The sequence below is a fragment of the Vidua macroura genome, chromosome 12, assembly GCF_024509145.1.
Source record: "Vidua macroura isolate BioBank_ID:100142 chromosome 12, ASM2450914v1, whole genome shotgun sequence".
In the NCBI taxonomy this organism is placed as follows: domain Eukaryota; kingdom Metazoa; phylum Chordata; class Aves; order Passeriformes; family Viduidae; genus Vidua; species Vidua macroura.
Window position 1 is genome coordinate 20,390,077 of NC_071582.1, and position 20,699 is coordinate 20,410,775.

The window sequence follows — 20,699 nt, forward strand, 5'->3', positions numbered from 1 at the left end:
TTAAATTTAAAAAAGTGACTTTTCTGTAAAGAGAGTCATAGCTCTCAGGAACATGAGGGATTCTTGGGGTGCCCTGTGCAGGGCCAGGAGTCAGACTTCAGTTATCCTTGTGGGTCCCTTCTAATTCAGGTTATTCTACGATTGCATGGTTCCCAAATGGATTCACTGAAGCAAATCCAGCACAAATCCAGGCATTGTGCTGCCTGTTGGCAATGGCAAAACCAAGCAATGGCCAACCTGAGCCCATGTTCCACCAGCAGGAGCAAAAGCAGCACGGACACACCAGTCCTTCCTTCTCGGTGCTGCTTTGAGCACAGTTCAGCAGCACAGAACTATCAGAGCCCAACATTTCCATATCTCTTTGGCTAAACACCCCAGGCTATGGCACCAGCATTTGCATCCCAGCAGCACTTCTGCAAGCTGAGGATATTCCCCTTCAGCAGCCTGCTCATTGCTGGGCTGTGTGTGAACACCAGAGCCTATTCCATTTAGAGTACCTGTGCAAACATGTTTCTCTTACAAAAGTCAACAGAGCTACGAGTTTATATTCAGCTTCCAGTGCACATTATTTTAAGTAGAGCTGCCTTTCAATGCCTGCATGCAAAAGAAAACCCCAACCTTAGCTCTGTACTACAAGGGGAACACAGACCCTAAAATTCTCTCCTCTGGTTAATGCTCTACCAAGCTGTCCCTCAAGTGGGAAACCTAATCTTTAAGAAAGTGTAAAAGAAGGTTGGGGAGGATAAGGCAAAAGACCAGCAGGACAATAGGAGAGCAGGGGAAAAACCCATTTGCAAAAAAATTGGGAGGATGCTTGGATTATCTAAAAAACATCAGTGTTAGATGCTGGACACTACTCAGTGCAGCAGCGTCCTGCTAATTATTTCTCTCTCTCTGTCAGGCAAAAGGCTTTTGCACACCATACACAGATCTGATTCCTCACTTCACATTCTCAAGTCAGTGATTCGGAGTGAGCCTTTAATCTGTTACTGGATTTTATTTAGTTGTCTCTTTGTCCCTTCTTGTTTATTTTCTTAATTGTGCTTCTTTTTCTCACTTTTTTCTATATATAAGTGACTTTCTGTGTCCTTCCTACCCACACACCTCTGCCTGCGTATTTCCCATTGCCTCTCTGTTTAACATCGTTAGCCCCTTATTCAGAGTTTCCACCTTTTTTGCATCTTACAGATCAGAGCAAGAGGAACAAGCTCAGTTTCCAGGCTGGGCTCAGATCATCCACAAACAATCCCACGGAACATATTTTGAGAAATAAATTTCACTTACATCTTCATGAGCCAGAGTGGTACAACATAAATCAAAATAGAGTAAGAAAAATAAAACTTTTCCAGATTCCTGTGGATTGGAATGGATGTAGCATCTGCCTCAACTGTTAAGAACACCTCCTGCATTCACTCATTTGCTACCTTCTGACCACAAGCAGCAGATGGTATTTTGTCATTGCACAGACCTCAGTTCCCATAAATCACAATTTCTGCCCTGCAGAATTCATAACCCAGTGCTGGGTAACAAGTGGATGGGTCCTCTCCTGCAACAGGCACTGCAAATGAGTTTCCTTCCATGTGCAGCTCACAAATCTTTCTGTATATTTGACCACCAGTATTTATCATAAATTAATATTTTGTAAATATAATTCACTGCTGTTATTTTGGTGACATTCCCACTAGCCCTCACTGTACAGATTCCATCTAATTAATCCTCAATTACTATTAACACATCCTATAGGCTACTGATGTTTTTCCTGTCCAACACAACACATAATTTAAGACACTATAATGGCACTAAAGAATCTAACCCAAAAGGACTCCCTGAGGTAATTTACACTCACCACCATCAAGGAAAACTGATTTGTTGGAGTATTTAATTTTCAAGTATTTTTCAGTGTTCTGACAAAGTTATTACCGGTAGTTCTGGTCAGTGACTGCAGTTACTGTACTTTGCTCCTCAAAGCAAGTTCAACATAACTCAGTGCAATGACATTTCCAGCTGAAAGATTACCTCCATTAGTTACGGTTACATCCAAAAATTATCAGGGAAAGCTTACAAGCTTACAGAAAAACAGCAAAACCATTGCTACATGCTCAGCTCTGTCATTCTGGAACACTACAGCTATCAAAACTCATCATGTCTAAACTGAAGCTCAGAGTTACAAATGATAATTTTCAAATTTGTTCATTCATTCATTTACCATAAGGTTTTTAGTCTTTCTTCACAAGTAAAATGAAAACCAGGCATTATTATGAGTGGATGGGATCCATCTCTCCAAAGGGAAGTACAAAAGTTGGATGCCTGGCCTGGTCTGGTCAGGACCAGCACACTGCCAAGGACTACCTAGACCTCCATGGAGGAAGGGGGCAGGTGTCATGTCCAGAAGGTAACTCATCCTAAAGGTGATATCCCCTGCCAAAACAAGCCTCCAAAAACCCAATCCTTTGCAAATAAATACCAGCATAGAACTCCTCTCTCCTTGGAGTTTCAGGGCATGACTGGTCACACGGCGTTTGGAGAAAACATTGCATAAAAACACCACAAAGTCAATTTTCTCATGCTTGAATTGTGTCTATAAAATAACTCCCTGGTCCTATTCGGTTGATAAAATGCCTATGTGAATATGCAAGGAAAAAGAAAGTAGAAGTGGGGAAGGGGTGAAGAACATTGCTATATCAGATATTTTTCCTCAGTTTGAGGAATGGTAGGTGTTATGACTTAAATGGTTTTGATTTGCCATATCCATTTTAAAGCACAGAAGTTAATACAAGTTCAAATTATTCAGCCAGCACTTCTTTAAAATTATATTTACGGCTTGTGCATTTAAATGAAGGCAAACAAAAGTAAAATTTATGCTACAATAAAGTATTATTTTCTTAATTCTTTAGCAGAATTAAGCTAGCTGTGGCAAGTAGATAAAAGCCCCTTGAAAAGTGAAACATTGCTGCAGTTTGTCTTGTCAAGGCTCCTGCTTCTAAGAATATTTATGGTTTTCCTGTTCCTCGAGAACCATAAATGTCACAGCAGGTCAACGAGGCAGTTTCCACCTCAGTCTGGATATTTCCATCCAGAACTAGAGGATAATTCAGTCTCCATCCCCAGGTAACCCCAGCCTCTCTCTTTCCACTGCTAACAAAGGGCTTAATTCTGGACTTCCTCCTGAGAAACAAATTCCATAGCTTGTGCTAACCCCATGACTTGGCCAGGGCTGTGGAATGAAAATGAAAGCAGCATTTCCTGGTGCATTCAGAGTGCAGGAATCAGCCCCAGCACACAGGGGGCAGGGGCACTTTTCTGGAGTGACTGCCTGTCAGTAGGTACTAGACTGTGATGCACAACTCACATGACACACTGTCAGAGAAGTCACCTCCCAGTGTCCTGTGCTGTGCCAACAGCGTGCTGGCTGCTAAATGACTTTACATTCTTCTTTATTTTTCTGCAGAGCTTATTTTAGAAAGGTTGTATATCAATCTGGAAAGTGCTGTGAACATGATGTTATCATAATGGTACCATATGCCAGTTGACTACTTACAAATCATCCATGTTTCCCTCACTTGGTAGATTTTAAAAGCATGATAAAGAACTTGATTCTCCTCAAGCCTTCACTGGATTTATATCAGTGCACCTCCATGTTTTATACTGGTAAAAAAATATTTGTATCAAAATCTCTACAAAGCTTTAAAGGCTCTTAAAACAGCAATGTCCAAACAATAGTTTTTACTATTCAAGTAATTGTCTCAAAACCAGATGTGAGTGTTAAAGACTTAAACATATAAAAAAAGTAGGATATGCTCCCAAAACACATTATCCATCCCTACAGTCTACAGAAATAGGTTATATCCTTTAACTTTAAAGCTCTTTAAAAAGCTTCAAACTTGTTAATTTACCTTCCTGGTTTGGCCCCTTTAGGAGGCCACTGTGAATTCCAATACTCTACCTGATCATTTCTCTATAGCTTTTTCCTACTATCTGTGTTCCAGAGAAATCAGATTTTCATGTGTCCACAACACTCTATAAACCTTGCAAAAACTTGTATTCTGGAAGACTTGTGATAAAGTGAGAAGTTAGCAAAAATCTAGATCTTAACAAGGAATCCAAGATAAAATACTAAATAAAACTTCTGCATATTTGAGCTTAGGAGAACCTGAACCTATTTCCACTCATATCTACCAGTTAAATATCAAAAGAATAAAAACCAAAAATAAAACAAACCAAGCAAAAAAAAAAAAAGCCTACACAAACTTGTTTACAAATTCCTCACTTGGGCAACCTGTCAGCTGTCATATTCTGGCAAGATTTATGGTGCCTTTTTGACCCTTTAAAATATTTTTCAGAGTGACTATTAGTCCTTATAAAATGTTTTTGGTGAAAAAAAACTAGAAAATGAACTATGTGAAGTTAGTGCACAGAACTATTTTCACTCAGCTACTCTCTCTTACTCCTCCTCCAGGCAGAGCACATGTTTAGCAATGAATCTCATTTCAGCCTCGTGCCTATTCATTCATTCATTAGCCTTTGTTCTCAGGCTGGTACCAGGAGAAATTCTCAGTGCTAGTTCTTACTGCAAAGGGAAAAGTGAGCCCTAAAGTTCTGCTCTCGTTTGCAATCTGATGTGAGTTGGGTGAGCTCTTTATTCCTGCTGCATTTCTGTGAGCGGGCTAAGTGGTGACCTTCATCTTGTACCTCTCTGCCTCACTCAAAAAGAAGCTTTCATACAAATTTCAATAGCTTCCCTTTAGAGCAGCAGCCAGACTAGAGAACCTGCCTGGAGGTCTGAGCTCTGCTGGTCAGATACAAGTGTTTGTAAACACACTCATCCTGGAGAATTCTTGTGTTTGGTCATCTTGACTGAATGCCTCAGATTCTCTGGGCTGCAGCCCACTCTCACAGCTACTGAGTCTGATCTTCACAGCGGTATGGGATATTGTCTCTTCATGAATTTGGTACTTTATCTGTAATTCATAAGGTGATTGTCACATTCTACAAACTCTTGAACAAAATTCCTCCTCTCTACCTGCACACATCGATTGTACATTACTCACAGGATTCACAGAGAAGTGTCATATGGCTGAATTCTTCTGGCAATCTCAAACTGATTCTGTCTGGGATTTGTCTCCTCTGAGACTGGCTCTTTTAATTTTCTACAAGCTTTTTCATGTCTCATTCTTTAACATACAGAACTTCTCCACTGAGCTTTCAATCAGTTTTGTGCAAAGGAATATACAGGTGAATCTGGCAGCACGGTCAGTCTGCAGGGCATAGAAAAATGAGGGGGATTTTTTTCTATCTTTTCCATTAATATCTGAACAAGCCTTTCTGGGGGTGATTCATTTATTCACAATGGTAATTGTAAGTTTTTCTTTGATGCAGGGTTTTACATATTAGCCATTTTTTGTAATATGTGAGATAATCAGGGCAGGATGCTGTGGCTTTACAGGGATCCCAAATGCTATTTGAGACACATGAAGAAAACCAAGATATCTGCATTGGGCACCAGATGCAGTGCGTGTCTCCCAGGACAATGGAATTCTGGTGGAGCAGCAACTGGAGACCAGGCAGGATACCCTGGGAAATGTAAGGGGCTTATGAGACCTGAATCCTACAGGCATCTACAGTGTGGTCTTAGGTCCATCACCATCCCTGAAGAAACTCCCAGGGACTTTGGCTTTGAACTGGCAACAGACTCTGCCTCTTGCAGCCTCACAGGTTCCTTTGCACGGATATGCAAGGCAGAGAGGGGCAGTGGAAGTGCCTCCCATGTCTCCCAGCAAGGTGCAACCAGAACAGACACATTTGGATAAGATGACAATACGACGATAAATGTGTAAATAGGTAATTCAGACCCAAAGGGGGCCAACAGATGATGGTTTGGGGGAGCCCACCACACTCTGTGCACCTCTATTACACAAAGGCAATAGCAAGCATAGATGCTGCAATAAGAAAAAGGTAAAAACCAGTGCAGGCACCACACTCCACACTCCCCAGTGCCTGCAGCCCCCATGTTTCTAGAAGAAGACTTATGGCTTTTATATAAAGTAACTGTGAACTCTGTAAAATCTCCATTTAAATTCCCGACCCAGAGATTTGCACAGCAGTACTGCAAAAAGTAGTAATTACACGGAAGCTTTTTAATATGTAATGGCATGCAGCGTTTCCCTTTTTAAGCTGAACAACCAAAGAAGTATCATAAATATTATATTTATATAGTAACCCAAACCACATGGTTTTGAAAACAATAACCAAACACATGCTTTGCAGGAACCCAGAATTAGAAATGATTTCACATACAAGGATAAAAGGTTTGCAAGAATTGTGATCACGCTAGAGAAAAATAGTTTATGCTATTTCAGACTGTACTCAAAGGTATTTTCACAGCTCCAATATAATTAACTGTTTTAGTGATTTATAGTTTTGCCGTATGCATTTGCTTAAATATTAATTCTGCTGCCTGGAGTTTAAAGCACGATGGATTGTTCAAAGTGAAAATAGCTGAGTGCCTCATTCACAGTAAATATGGGACTTCTCAAAAGGGACTGTTGGCTTCTGTTTGATTCTTTGGACAATTAATTTATATTTAATTTTTAAAAAACCAAGAGATCAAATTAGGTCTTTTTCATAATTAAAAGCTGGACCAATGCAATGCAGCCTAATAGTGTGTATTTAGCAGCCAATTTGGATTTTTAAACTAAAATTACAGAATTTTATAAAGTAGGTGAATGGGAATGACTGGAAATAAAGACAACATTGAGACCCTGTTTTGAAAAACAGGTCATGGCCACATGACCATTTTCAATGTTTCATATGTTGAAACACTTTCACTATAAAACTTTTGCAATTCTGTAACAAATTTACTGAGGTATCAACGAGAAGCAGCAATGAAACTGAACTCAAGAATCTGAACACTGAAGAAGCCTCCAGAGGTTGTTACTGACAAATAAAACTTGAAACTGATTTTGCAGACATATTTCACACATGCTTATTAGCATTTATTAACCTCATCAAAGACAATTTCAGGTGTCCCACTCCAACTTTAAGAGACTCCAGAGCAGGGCCCACGAACATCAACTTGTTCATAAACAAGCACAGATCCACACTCTGTAAAAAATTGGCTAAAATCCAGCTCTGTGGTGAGGCTGTTCAGTCGGTTTGGTCACCTTTATTTAGCAGCACTATAACCAAGGCAATACACCTGAAAGAATCCATCCAGCAGGCACTAACTACTTAGAAGGAAAACTTGTGGGGTTTTATAACAAAGTAGACATGGCAGGAAGGTCCAAACAGCAACAAGGACAGCAAAGCTCTGGATAGCCTCTAGGAGACATCTAAGCATGGGAAGAATTCTGACTCAGACTTGGATATCCCAGCATAAATCTTCTCAGATTTCCTTAGCCCAATGATGTGAAATTGAGACCTAATGTCCAATCACCTAACCCTGAGATTTCTATTACCAAAATACAGGACTGAGCTTGACAGGGGGTGGGATCTCCCCCATCTGACAGGTCGTGGAAGGCAGACAGGCTGCTCCATTCTGGCTAATTTATGTGTTACATACTTCTGTTCTAAGTCAGAGGATAATAAAGGCGTGAATTGTAGCCTTCCTTTTAGTTAACTCCGGACTTTCTTCCTGCGGGGGGTAGGACGGGCTAAGCCCATCGTGCAGTGATCACCGGGGCTGGAGGTTTAGATAACGAGGAGCGATGGCTGCCTTGGTTTCCCGACTGTTGATGCCCTGCCCACCCCTCTGGATCAATCAGGTGCCCCGTGCTTGCGCCGAGTGACCGGCACAGATAAACACAGCCACCAGAACTGTGCGCTGTCCCTGCGGACCGCCGCTGAGCGCTGCGTTAGGGAGCTGATGTGTGACACTCCCAAACTTCTCTCTTTGTTAGGAACCACCTGGCAGCGTGGCCAGAGTCCTGCCTAGGCTAAAGAAGGCAATGTTTGGCAGCAGCGAGTAGCACCAGTGAGAGTGAGATTCCACCCCCTTCCCAGGCTCTAGAAACGCAGGTGTCGCTTACACACTGCATCCTACAACTTCTCCCTGCCCCAAACACCTTCTCCCACCAGGAGCCCCGGCAGGTACAGACAGGAGAAGCCACTACAATCCCAGCAGCGAGGCGCCAGCCCGAGTCCACTCGCCCGCGCAGCGCAACAGCCCGGGGACAGGGACATGCGGGGACACGAGGGGACCAAATCCGTCTCCTGCAGCCAGAAGAAAGTTCGTGCCGATACAACACCCCAGTAAACCACGCGGGGGGCAGGAAGCGGCTTCTGAGAGAAGCGTTGATAGGGGAGAGCCCTAATAAAGCCGTAAGATCTCACCCACGCACACATCTCCTAGCTCAGCACTTCCAAAAGCACCAACGAGAATGCAAGGATTGAGGCAAGGGACTGGAGAGAGACTGCCTCCCCCCGGCTCTTCCTGGCTGCCTGGGCAGTTCCAGGAGGAGCAGGGCAGGGGCTTCCTCCCTCGCAGCCGGGGGTGCAGAGGATGCTCCTTGCCCAGCAGCAGCGCCAGGAACAAACGGGGCGTGGGGGCCGCAGCGGGCACGGGGCTGCGGGCACGGGGCTCCTGTGCCGCGTCTCCGGCAGCGCCCAGCGCTTGTCCCGACTCTCACCTACCTCGGTGGGACCCGGCTCCGGCTCCGGCTCCCCGGGGCTGCGGCGAGAGACGGCGGCGGGAGGCGGCGAGCGGAGCCCGAGCAGCCTCGGCCGAGCCGGGGCCGCTCGCATGGGGGCACCGCGCCGCTGCCGCTGCCCAGGACAGGCGGGCGATGCTGCTGCGGGGGACTCCGGGCGCCTCTTTGGCTCTGTTAGGAAAGTTACCGCGGCCACACGACCCACCTTAAACCCGCCTCCCCGCAGGACCCGGGGGAGGGGGAAGGAAGAGGAGGGCGGGAGGAGACGGGGGTGGGGGCTCGGAGCCGTTCTTTTCCCGGCGCAGAACCAAATCACAGCAGCATCTCTCGGGCAGTCGCTCCGGGATGCAGGGCTGGGCGCACCAGCGCATCCCCGGCTCTCGCAGGCGCTGGGCTGAGGCTGCGCTCCGCTCCCCTCCCCTCCCCCTGGATTCTCGCTTTGACGTGCGGTACCAGCTTCAGAGCGCAGAAACTTTCCCGTTTCCTGCGGCGCTGACGCCGATTTTTGGCTTATTCGTTTGGTAATGGTTGGTTTGGCATCTCGCTATTTATTTAACCGTTTGTTGTTTCGGGGAAAGGGGATCTAGTCCTGATGCCTTGGGCTTTGTGTATGTGTTTTGGGGTTTTTTTTTCTGCCCGATTCAATTAAAATACATTCAGTAGCACAGAAGGACAAAGAATCAGACTGCCACCCCGGCATCCCAAGGTTGCCGCCCGAACATGTGGGAATGAGGAAGCAAACTATAGCCGAGGCAGAAACCCTCGGTGGCTCAGCAGAGGCAGGAGATGGGGGGGGAAGCACGGCTCCCTGCCTCCTGCGGCTGAAACACCGCGATCTCCCGAGCAGAGACCTCTCAGACTCCGCGGATGTGCTCAGAGGGAGATCACGCAAACTTCTGGACCCATTTCAAGGTGCCGGGTTTGCAAGTAGAGGCACGCACGCAGCTGGAGGAGCGGGCACACACGGGCAGGCACACGCACCTCGCAGTGCCTAAAGCAGGGCAAACGCTGGCTCGAGCAGATACCACGCGAGGTTCAGGGGATGCTAATGGGGAAAAGCGCCGTGGAAAATTTACCTCTTCTCTAGCATCCTCTACCGTCCAGAGCATCTGCCCTTGCACTGTCACATCGACTGCATCGCTGCTGCTCTCGGGTGGCTCAGTGCCACTGCATGCTCAGAGAGGCATCAGCCAGGGAATGAATCGCACCCCGCGGTTGTCATTTTCTTCCTGAAAGATGTACCAGAAGTTACAAATGCATAATGATTAAAATCATTAGACCAAAAGGCTTGTGACAGGTGATTTGAACAGCTGCACTAACTTAGCTCTTAGCCAGCAATCTTACACTTGCACAGGCTTTTCAAGATGAAATGCTCTACTTGTGTTAGGTACTATTACTGATTATATTCTAATTAGAATAACAATGTTGGCTGTGATCCTGCTTCTTTAACATCTCAGTATGTAAGAAACACAAGACCAAGTCTCTTTTTGATACCAGACCAAAAGGATTGATTGAACGTTTTTTGTCACCGTAGCCACACGATGAATCCCCACATTGTACAGTATTTTATGTCCATATGAGGCTGCCAAAATCCTTTGTCCTGCACTGTGTGTTTCTTGGTCATGTGCCAGTGCATGACTGCAGGTGATGGCAGTGTTTCAAAAAGGACATCATTTGGGCCAGGACTGGTACATTGGCTCCGTAAGGGACTCCCAAAAAACTCCCAGCCTCCCAAAAAACTCCTTCACTCCAGCAATGCCTTCGTGCCCCCAGGTTCCCAGCCTTGCCTCGCCTGGCTCTGCTGGTTTGAAGCATTCCTGAGACCTTGCACCAGCAGGTGACAGGAGCCAGCAGCATGGGGCAGTGGAGAATCCCTGGGTGCTGGAGTGGCTGCTGGAGAGATTCCTCCTTCCCTACCTCTTTTCCAGGCCCAGTTCTGCTCCCTCCCCGGCTCCACGAGCTATTTTTCTTCATTACCCATGGCTAAGGAAACCTAAGCAGGATCTGCAGCAGTAGCTGGTATCTGAGGTGAATTCCTCACTATCTTTCTCCACCTGTTTTAAATTATTTTTTACCAAAATCCTAATGATGAATATCAATAATAAATTAGCAATCATGGTCATTTATTAAATTATTTTCAATATTTAATACAATTCAATAGATCAAATTTGAACTTGATTTATTGAATAAATAAAGATAATTAGGTTTTTTTGTTTGTCTAAGAATATTAAAAACCACCAGTTGCTCTATACTGATGGCATTGTTTAGAACTCAGTTTTGTCACCAGTTTCCATTTGGGGAACTATTTAGCATCACTGATTTTCCTTTTTAAATGGTAAGAAATGAACAGAGACTAAACCAGACTGCTTAAAATGAATTAGGCAAGCCTGCTGCGACAATTTTTTTCTTTGTCTTTCAGTGTTCTCTGTAAAACTTTCCAAAGAAGTGGCCTGTCAAACTATGAGTTCTCTGGACACCAATGAAACCCAAGATATTACATTCTGCTCTATGACTTTTGACAGATATTTGAGGCAGAGCATTCAGCCCCACTCTTCTTGCTCATATAAAATCCCATCCAGCTCAGTAATTTCCCATGGAAAGTTCTGGCATTCTCTGCACTGTGGTTGTCTGCTTGCAGGGGCGTAGATGTCAGTAAATGCCAATGAACGTGGCTATGGATGTTTCACCATTTGAGGGTGACTACTAGAATACTCATTTCTTCTTGGTGTCTATTTAAATGCAACCCCCTTCTAAAAGACATTCAGCACTAGATTGCAGCACACTGGTTCTAGTTCAGTGCTTCTGTTTATAAAATGTGTAGTTTACAAAAAAGACAGAAAAAGACAGTTTGGTTTCTTTCTTATTATTGTTGACTCAATGAGTCTAGAGTTATAACTCTGTAAACTCCAGCTGAATCTTCAAGCTTAGCCAGATTCTTTCATAAATCAGATTGAGTTGTTGAGATTCTGAAGGACAAAATAACTCTCAGTTATGAGTGTACAGCTTCAGTTTGGTGAAATGATATCTGGTTATCCCCAAGAAACCTGAGCATCAACATGAAAATGAGAAAAGAATTTGAAAAAAATAAGGGAAAAATTAAAAAAAAGCAGGAGTGTATTACAAGAGTGACTCTGCACAGAAAACTGCTTAATAATTCTGCTGATAAAGTGTGAGCCAGAGAAGAATTCATTTCCCTCTCCCAGAGCTCAGCTGGGGTGACAGGAGTTTAAAGAAGAGCAGCTCTTTCATAAAGGTGAGCAGGTATGTCCTTCACACAGACAACAGGAGTCTGAAAACACTGAAGTCACTGCGAGCTCTGACGTTGACTTTTGGGAAGGCAGAATTTTACCCTTTGAAAAGATCTGCTGAGTAAAACCAGCCACTTGTACACGTTTTCTCTTCAAAGTCCATTCACCTTTCAAGAGCATTTTGCTGCTTTCATTTGCTTGCATGTCCAATTCAAAACTAGCTCCTCTCCACTTTTTCATTTTCCATATGTTCTTTGTTCTTAAAGGGGAAATTTGGCCTCAGAAAATAACAGCAAACTGAATCCTGCTAGTGTTTGTAAAAGCACAAGTTATCAACACTGGAAAATTATTATACTGTTAATATCAAAGCCCAAGAAATTAAATATGCATCATTTGTGTCTGAATGAACAATTACTATTGAAAATAATTCCTGAAAAAGAAAAACAAAGCTTTTCAGACATAACATGGATTTTAACTTGGTTTTTTTTAGAAAACCAATCAGGGTTTTAGTTTATGCATCATTCTGTTCCCCACAATAATACTCTGTCTGTGCAATCAGTGATGATAAATGGTACATAATTGTAAACTTGATATTGGTTTTCAATATTGAATTCATCATCCTGTCCTCTTAACACATATTAAATACTTTAAAGAATTTATGTATTTGTTTGATTTATCTGTGATTTTTTTTCCAATATGTAAAATTTATTAGTTTTCTAGTTTTGAGGAACTAAGAGTAGACAACATCATTAATAACACTGAATAATAGTGTTGGCCTCATTTATGCCTGACTCCCTTCTACCAATACAAAGTGTCCAAATCAAATACAAAGATATTAGTTGTAGGCAGTGTAGAAAATACAGTCTGAACTAGAGCCAGTTCTGCACAGGTTTTGTTTGATTTTCCCAATCCATCCCTGATCTGTCCAAATAAGGAGAGCAAGAATCACGTTCATTTATCTTTTCCCACATGATGGACCCATTATAAACACAAAGATTCACTCAAATTGTCCCAGTGCTCTTAAAGAATAAGTAATGAAAACATGATCAGAAAACATTAATCCTGCATTACAGTAGCAAAATATACAGGAATTGTTCATCTAATTCCAACAGACACTAAGCATTTAGGGCCTGGTTCAATCATGTCAATTGTTTTTTTCATTAACACAGCTTTTAAGTCTGCTCTCCAATCCTAATAAAAAGGACACTCAAAATGAGTTAAGAACTGGCCAGTGACCAAGAGGTTTGTGTAAATCTTGACCTATAGGAAGTCAAATTCCACTCTTAATCCTGTGAGTATGACCATCATTCTTAGTGGCTGCTATTTCTCTTAATCATGGTTTCTGCACTGCTCCAGGGCATGACATTATTTTCTGCTTAGTATGATGTCAATTTTAAAATCAACAATGGATTTGGTAAGGCTGAAGCAAATAATTATGCAATGATGCAAATGAAGCCATAGCCTTCATTCAACTGAACTGTAGTTGGTTATTTCAGGGAGGAATCTGATGCACTAACAAAAACAACAGAGCAATTCAGTTGTACATAGCTATTATTCCTTTTATTATAAAGGAAACTGGATAAGAGACCAGCCTCCCACAAAAGGGATGAGTGGAATTCTGTGCTGCAGGATGGCTGTGACAGCTTTGTTGCATGAACACATCAGCTCTTTGGATGGATCAGAATGGCCTGAGCATGTAAGAGAGCTCCATGGAATCCTGTGGCTGGCTCCAGGAGCTTCAGGGTGTAATTCTGTAGGAAACAGGATCCCAAGTACACCCTGGTATCCAGAATGACATTCTGCCTTTATTTGGAGCACGTGACTCCAGTAAGTATTGGGGAATGATATCAAAATAGATTGACAATCACTCTGCAACACCTAAATTCTTACTAATGTTAATGAGAGTAATGCGTATGAACTGAGAAGCCAAGAGGCCCCTCACAATGAAAAAATAGGAAAAGCAGCATATATAATACATAATTAACAGCAATGTCACCTAGGTCAGACTGCAAGTGTTGGCTTTTTAGTGCAAATCCCTATGTGGATAACTGTCGGAGTCCAGAGCATCCCTTTGGCTGCTCCGGATGCCTCAAGACCCTGGCAGGGGCTCAGAGACCTTGGCAACGAGTCAAAAACACCTGTGGCTTTGACTAAAATCTGTGGTCAGATTTTAGCCCATGGGAGAGGCTGCCAACTGTATATGAGGAATTACAAGCTAAAAGGGTTCGAGTAGTGTAATAAGGGAATTGACACAGGGTGAAAAAGTAGAATTTTGAGGTTTTTTAGAATGTAATTCAGGGGTACAAGATGGAGGAATCTGGGCGTGCCCTAGCTTTTTCTTCTTTCTTCTTGTCCTCCATGTCTCAGTGTGATAGTGACATTTTTCTATTGGTCTAGGACAGGGACACACTGTGCAACATAGACTTTAGGTATTGGTACGGGAACTGTAAACATGGTACACGTAATTTTGAGTATAAAATGTGGGAGACACTCGGGGCTCGGGGCAGACTGCCATAGCTTCTGTACTAGGTGGACCTCGGCAGGTCAAAGAGAAACTATTATAGATAAGAAGACATAAACAACCTTGAAAACTCAGCTTCACGCATTCCAGACCTCTTCTCTGGCTGCCAGGCTAGGGAAAAAAGGACTTCCACACTGTTGGGGTCTTGCCAACATGACCCTGACAGATAACTACAAGATGAGATTTTTTTTCTTTTATCCAGAAAATTCACACTGCAACTGGAGCAAGAAACCAATAGCTTCAAAGCACACCTTCACCTTCTGGTTCTGAGAAAGAAAGGACAATTTCCTGCCGTGTTCCTGTGTATCTGCAGGACATCCCTCCTAGTACTGCCTGGGGTGGAATCAAGGCTATGGGAGAAACCCGACCAATTCCCAACTTCCAACACCAAACAGGCATTTACAGGTTGAACATTATCAGCTGCATTTGTGATTGAGTCAATTATTTGAATATTTCCCAACTCCTGGGTTTGTATCACTTTGAATTTCTCTTTCACCTCCACCTAAACACAAATGTTGGAACAGCCCTGAGCAAGCACAGACCAAAAAAGGGGCATAGATCCAGGAGCTAAAGAAGAATCCTGATTCTCTCCATCTGCTTACACCAATGCAATGAGGTTTCCCAAAGTTCTGCTCCTTCACAATGGAACCCAAAAGCTGCTCTCCCTCAGAAAATTCCCATTTGGAGAAAGCTGACCAAACTTTCAAGGGATAGCAAACCAGAAACAGAGTTAAAATACAGACTGAAGCAGACCAAAGTCGGTGCTTGGTATTCCGAAAGAAGTCCATAGAATACATTCATTCAGATTTTATTTACAAATACTTCTAAATATGCTAGGGCAAATTTATGATCAAGCTTAGCTGTTTTCTTCAAACAGCTGTCTCCAGATAGACAGAATATTAAGGAGAGAACTTAAATCTGCAGGAAATGTAGTGTTGCAGCAATTGGCATTATTTGGACACATTGTGGAACAATGCTGCTCAGCTCTGCTTTTATCAAAAGAAATTTTGAGTTCACTGCTCTTGTACTCAGTGAGGAATGGGTTTGATTACAGAAAGAAGAGAGAAGCTGAAAGAAGCTGTGAATTTATCTTTAGGATCGATTTCTGCAGGAATTTTTACCCTGAAGTTTTAGGAACTGGTTGAATGCCAGCACTGAATATAAACATTCTCTGCACTGAACCCCTTCTCTGCAAAAGCCAGAGTCCTCATTCCCAGTCCAAAACTCTGGCACTTGTGTAGCTCAGTGCTGTGGTCTCCTCTCTTCATCTGCAATGGGCTCAGCATGAGACTTCAGGAAAGAGGATCATTTGAATTTTTATCTGCTCTGCAAATTTTGTTACTGCTTTTATTCATCACTGCAGAGATGAGCAGCCTGCAAAGCCAGTCCACCTGCACAACACCTTATCCTGTTGCAGTGAGACCTGAGCATGCACCTTAGACTGATTGCAATGACCCTTGGACTGGGCCACACATTATTTTATGCCTCACTTTCCTCCCTGCAATAGTGGAAACAGCATTTCATGTGCTGGATAATATTGACTTCTGCCCAGAAACTGTTTGTTTTGCATATGCTACAGAGATGAAAATTAAAATGGACATTTTGAAATTTTGAAATTTCAAGGAATTATGTTCATTGACGTTTACATGTGAAAAAGAAACCAAGCAAATCCTAGCAGCAATTCCTGAAAGTTCATTCCTGTTTTCAAAGAAAATCTAAGAAAACTTGGCTGCAGGTATTTCTTTTCATTTTCTTCCAGCTTTATAGTCATTCACAGAAGTCTAAGTCAGGATCTAGCAGGAGGAGTCGTACTCAAAATGACAGCCTGCCGAGATGCATTTATTTCTCTGGTTTGCCACTTTACAAGGGAAAAAAACACATTTCCAAGATATTTTTGGTAACGTATGACTAAGTAGCAAAATTAAAACTAGGAAATTAATAACTACATGGCATTTCAATCCCATCAACTCTAATCAACATAAATCCATTCTAATTAAAACCTGCAAATCCTGAGGATACCAAAGAGATAGCCCTCTGTCGTAGGGAGATGGCAGCAACAGGTACATTCCATACAAATGGAGAGGATGCAAATCTCTGAAAGAGGCAAAGATGAAGCTGCACTAGAAGTTGTATTTTTAGAATACCACTAGACCCTAATAGTCTCAAACTGGTGAAATAAAAAAAAACCTCATAAATTTTGCCCTTTAAAACTTAAAAAGCACTTTGACAATCTACATGAAGGAGCGTACATCTTTCAGGCTGAAAAGGGTCACTAACTTTATCACAATCATTCCTATAGTTTTAGAATATGATTAGCCCCTGCTAATCCCTAATTGGCAAAAACAAACACAAATTTTGTCCTTTAAAATTTAAAAAGCACTTGCACAAGCCAAACAGAGGATCTGAAGGAAGCGTACAACTTCACAGCCTGCAAAAGGTTATCAAGTTTATCACAATCATCAAACCAGAAATAGGACAGAGATACAAAGCATGTTCTGATCAGAACGATGAATAACACACACCAGTTTAAAGAGAATAATAGAAATTATATAATTGCACCGGGGCCTTTGTTTCAAAGTCAAAACATCTCAGCTCTTGAGTCTGTCTTTAGGACTTGATCAAAAGCCCATAAACATTAACAAGATTCTTTGCACTGACTCCCTTGGGTCTTGCACATGTCCTTAATACAGCAGCTTCGTGCATCTTAAATCAGTTCAGGAAGCTCCTCATCTCTCCTACAATCCATTCAATCTTGCACTTACAAGTGGCATCAGCTTTTAAATACAAAACTACAGATGCCAAATCGACATGATTCTGGTAACTTCTCGTATTATACCAAGATCAATAATTCCCCTCTCCTACTGCAGTGTCAGGGGAAAAGGGATCCAAAGTGAGCTTGGGTATGTGCTATTTGTGCACATCCAGAGCAGCTACTACTGACACTCTGGGTTTAAGGGGAGAACCCATCTTCACCCAGCTCTAAATCAGCTCTTTTAAAGAAGGCCTCTTTTGTCTGTTGGTGGTTTTCATCCCCAACCAGCAGAGTTTAAACAAATGCATGTGTTTGGCAGGCAGTGGCTGTCACCCCGCCAATTAGCTCAGCAGGAAGCAAACAACCTGCTGACCTTCCTGGGCCAGCATCTCTCCAAGGCAAGCAAAAGGGACTGTGCTCAGAACCTCAGTGCTGTTATCATTATATTCCATCACAAGCTTACCCTACCATTCCCTGGAGTCACAGCAACAGTCCAGAGGCACAGGAGTGTAGAGCTGCAGGGAACCAAAGCCATCATTATGTCTGGTGGTTTCCAAACTTTATTTGTGAAATCATAACGAATGTTGTCTTTATTCTGTTTGCAACAGCCACTGACATTGAGGGGGTCTGGGGGTCTGTGCAGGAGTCCTGAGGGCTGGCAAGGATTTGCCAGATAAGAAAGCCTGGGAATCACTGATTTTACTACTGTGGCAAGGAACAAGTTACACCTGACTACTCTTAACATGTTTATTTCACATTTTCTTACAAATTGCCACACAGTCTCTATGCACACTGTGCCAGAATTTAATACACTGATGTTGTTCAAGAATATTTAATGCTAGCTGTAGTTTCCTTTTCAAAACTGCAAGTTATGGTTTGGTTGGTTTTTTTCCTTGCAATGATGAAAAAATAGAACATCACATGTATAAAGGCTTTGACAGCATGATATTTAGAAAAGCAATACTATAAAATCTATCATTTTTATCCATCCTAGCCTGTTGTGATGTCCAGTGGTGATAGCTTAGTAAAATATCTACTCCTTCTGTGTTTTCAGTGGGAGGCTTGGCCTTTGCTTTAATATAGCATGGTCTGCAATCAGGATCCAGAGCTGCAAGAGGACTTTGGTGGATAATGAGGAAGGCAGCTTCAGTAAGGTTCCTCAGCTCTGACCACACACCCTTTTCAGGTGTAACTTTCATCTAAGTCTCCCCTGCATGTCATTCCATTGGATCAAATCAACAGGAGAAACTGAAAAATAGGCTGAGATAAAAATGTGTTGGGACACAGAAAGATGCTTTAATAGATAAAAAGCTACAGTCTCTTTTAGAAAGGATTTTTCCACTTTGTATTCCTATTGTCTGAAATCAGGACTGAATAGAAGAAGATGACTTGATAAAATATAGGCAAAAAATCATATAAGGAAATAATGGAAATGCTGTTATGGATTTTTGTGAGTATAAATAGTTTCGGAAATGAAACTGTCAAGCCCAGCATCTGAAATGCTGTAGAAATAAAGTCACTTTAATGGTCAGCCTGCTGCAACCACATAAACATTCCCTAGTTCCTTTCACAGCCCAGCATCTTGTAAATTTTTTTATTTTTTTTTAATCTGACATATGGGGAGACATTAGCTGGAGACTGAAGGAGACACAATCTAAAAGAGAAGCAGAAATGGATCAAGAGAAGATAAGGAACAGAAATCATCAACAGGAGATATTAAATTCTAAAAATGAGAATTGAAGGGATGGGACATTCTAGAAGAAAAAAAAAAAAAAAGGAAGGGTGGTGAGATAAGCTGGAAAATAACATGGTGAACTCAATTTTAAGCAAAAATATTAGACAGAAATAATCTGAGACTGCCCCTGCCCCTTCTCTTCTTCCATGCTTCTGAAGGTATGGGCTGCCATATCTGTAAGAGCATTCCTGGCACCTCAGAGTCCAGAACAGTTCTGTCCCACAGCTGGGGCTGCTCTTTGGCTTTCCTCTTGCACCAGCAGAAAACCTTTCCCTTACCTGCAGCTGCACCAGCTCATCCAACATGGGAGACACCTGCTCACACTGGTGCTGTGCACTCCCTTCACACACTGCATTCTGCAATGTCCAGCCGGGGAAAGAGTAGAAAAATACCTAAAATAAGCATCAGTGTAAAAAGATCAGCCAATCTCTCACTAAGTTAAATGAGCATTTTGGTATTTGATTTGCATTCTAATGTCCTTCATATCCTCAGAAAGTTCTACATCTTATCAGCTGCCACAAACTACTAGTTCAAGGTCGAATTTCTTCCTCTGGAAACATTTTTTGTATTTTGTTTCTCTTAAATTTTATTACCCATTAGACTATTTCCTCATCATCATGGCAGCTTGGTCTCTTTCAGAAATATATATTGTATACAAGCCAGAAATATAAAATGTATAAAATCTGCCTATTATCTTCATAAAGCAGAATTAAATTTCCTATTTACATTCAAGGGTGATGAACCAAGAGAATGGATCTTTGGCTCAAACCCTGGCTGAGCCACTGAGTTGCCATATGACCCCAGGCAAAGGATCTGATCTTCTTTAATTGAAGCAGTTAAAAATTTGGCTAAGAAGCAAGACCTTTCTGAAAAGCATCAGCCTTTGACCTCAGCTTGCATGAGTATATGCACCTCCAAAGTCTCAGGCTGAATGATGCAACATGTTTCTTCAGTTATCTATCCCTAGAAGCCATGTGGTTGCTCACATCACTTTGTATTTTCAGCATAATAAGGAACTACACCATTTAGTGAGGTAGTAACAAGCAGCACTTTGGTGGTTCTGTCAAGTGTTTGTTACCTAGAGGACAGCTCTTGACCACCTGACTTACTTCAATCAGACTCGTGGGTGAAAGCAGTGGAGAGGAAGGAGCCTTGCGTGCAGATCCTGCTGCCAGGAAAGCAAGTGAAGAATAAAGGTGTAATTTAGCTTGCAGGAGCTCAGCCTAAGTAGAAAATAAACATCAGTTACTGTTTTTGTTCCCACAGTTGATGATCAGATCTTTCTCATCACTAAGACCCAGAGAGGGATAACTGATGTCCCTGAGGCCAGGATGAGCAAGGCCATTGGATGTCTCAGCTCTTAGCAAGGGCCAAAGACCCGAGTTCCTTTGGCTCCACACTAAACTCAGTAGTCAGTATCACAACAAATTAGTTTTTGCCTCATTTGTAAAAGCAGCAGGCACGTGGTGAGCACACTCTCACCTTGCCTCTCTCTAATGAACCACTTTAGCCATATCAAGAATGAATTTTGCATAATGACTGCAATATGAAGTCGTATGGAGCCATCCAGCATTTGTGATGGAAGCCTTGAGGACAATGACAAAGGCACCCATTAAGGAGACGTTCAGCAGCTGAGTGTCCCAGTAGAGTTGGGCAAACACTGAAATCCATTTCCCTTGGATATTCATTTGAATTTTTAAATGAGTTTCTTTGACTGTTCACATCTCTTTTGTGCTCACTTTCCATGAATAGCAAATGAGCTTTAATAAGGGGAATAATCATGAAAAACACATTTTAA

General features: G+C 42.4%; 1 protein-coding gene across 17 annotated transcripts in view; it reads right to left on the reverse strand.

Moving 5' to 3' along the window:
- MEGF11 (multiple EGF like domains 11) overlaps positions 1–20,699 on the reverse strand; it is a 271,786-nt gene that overhangs the window by 246,542 nt on the left and 4,545 nt on the right. For 14 of the 17 annotated variants that reach the window (XM_053988365.1, XM_053988361.1, XM_053988362.1 and 11 more), the window contains 3 exons: positions 20,011–20,124; positions 19,180–19,293; positions 9,722–9,874 (listed from right to left, as the gene is read on the reverse strand). The gene's annotated coding sequence lies outside the window, so the exon portion shown is untranslated. Of the gene's footprint in view, positions 1–9,721; positions 9,875–17,629; positions 17,682–19,179; positions 19,294–20,010; positions 20,125–20,699 lie in introns of all 17 variants that reach the window. The other 3 variants (XM_053988364.1, XM_053988363.1, XM_053988360.1) reach the window with 2 other exon arrangements.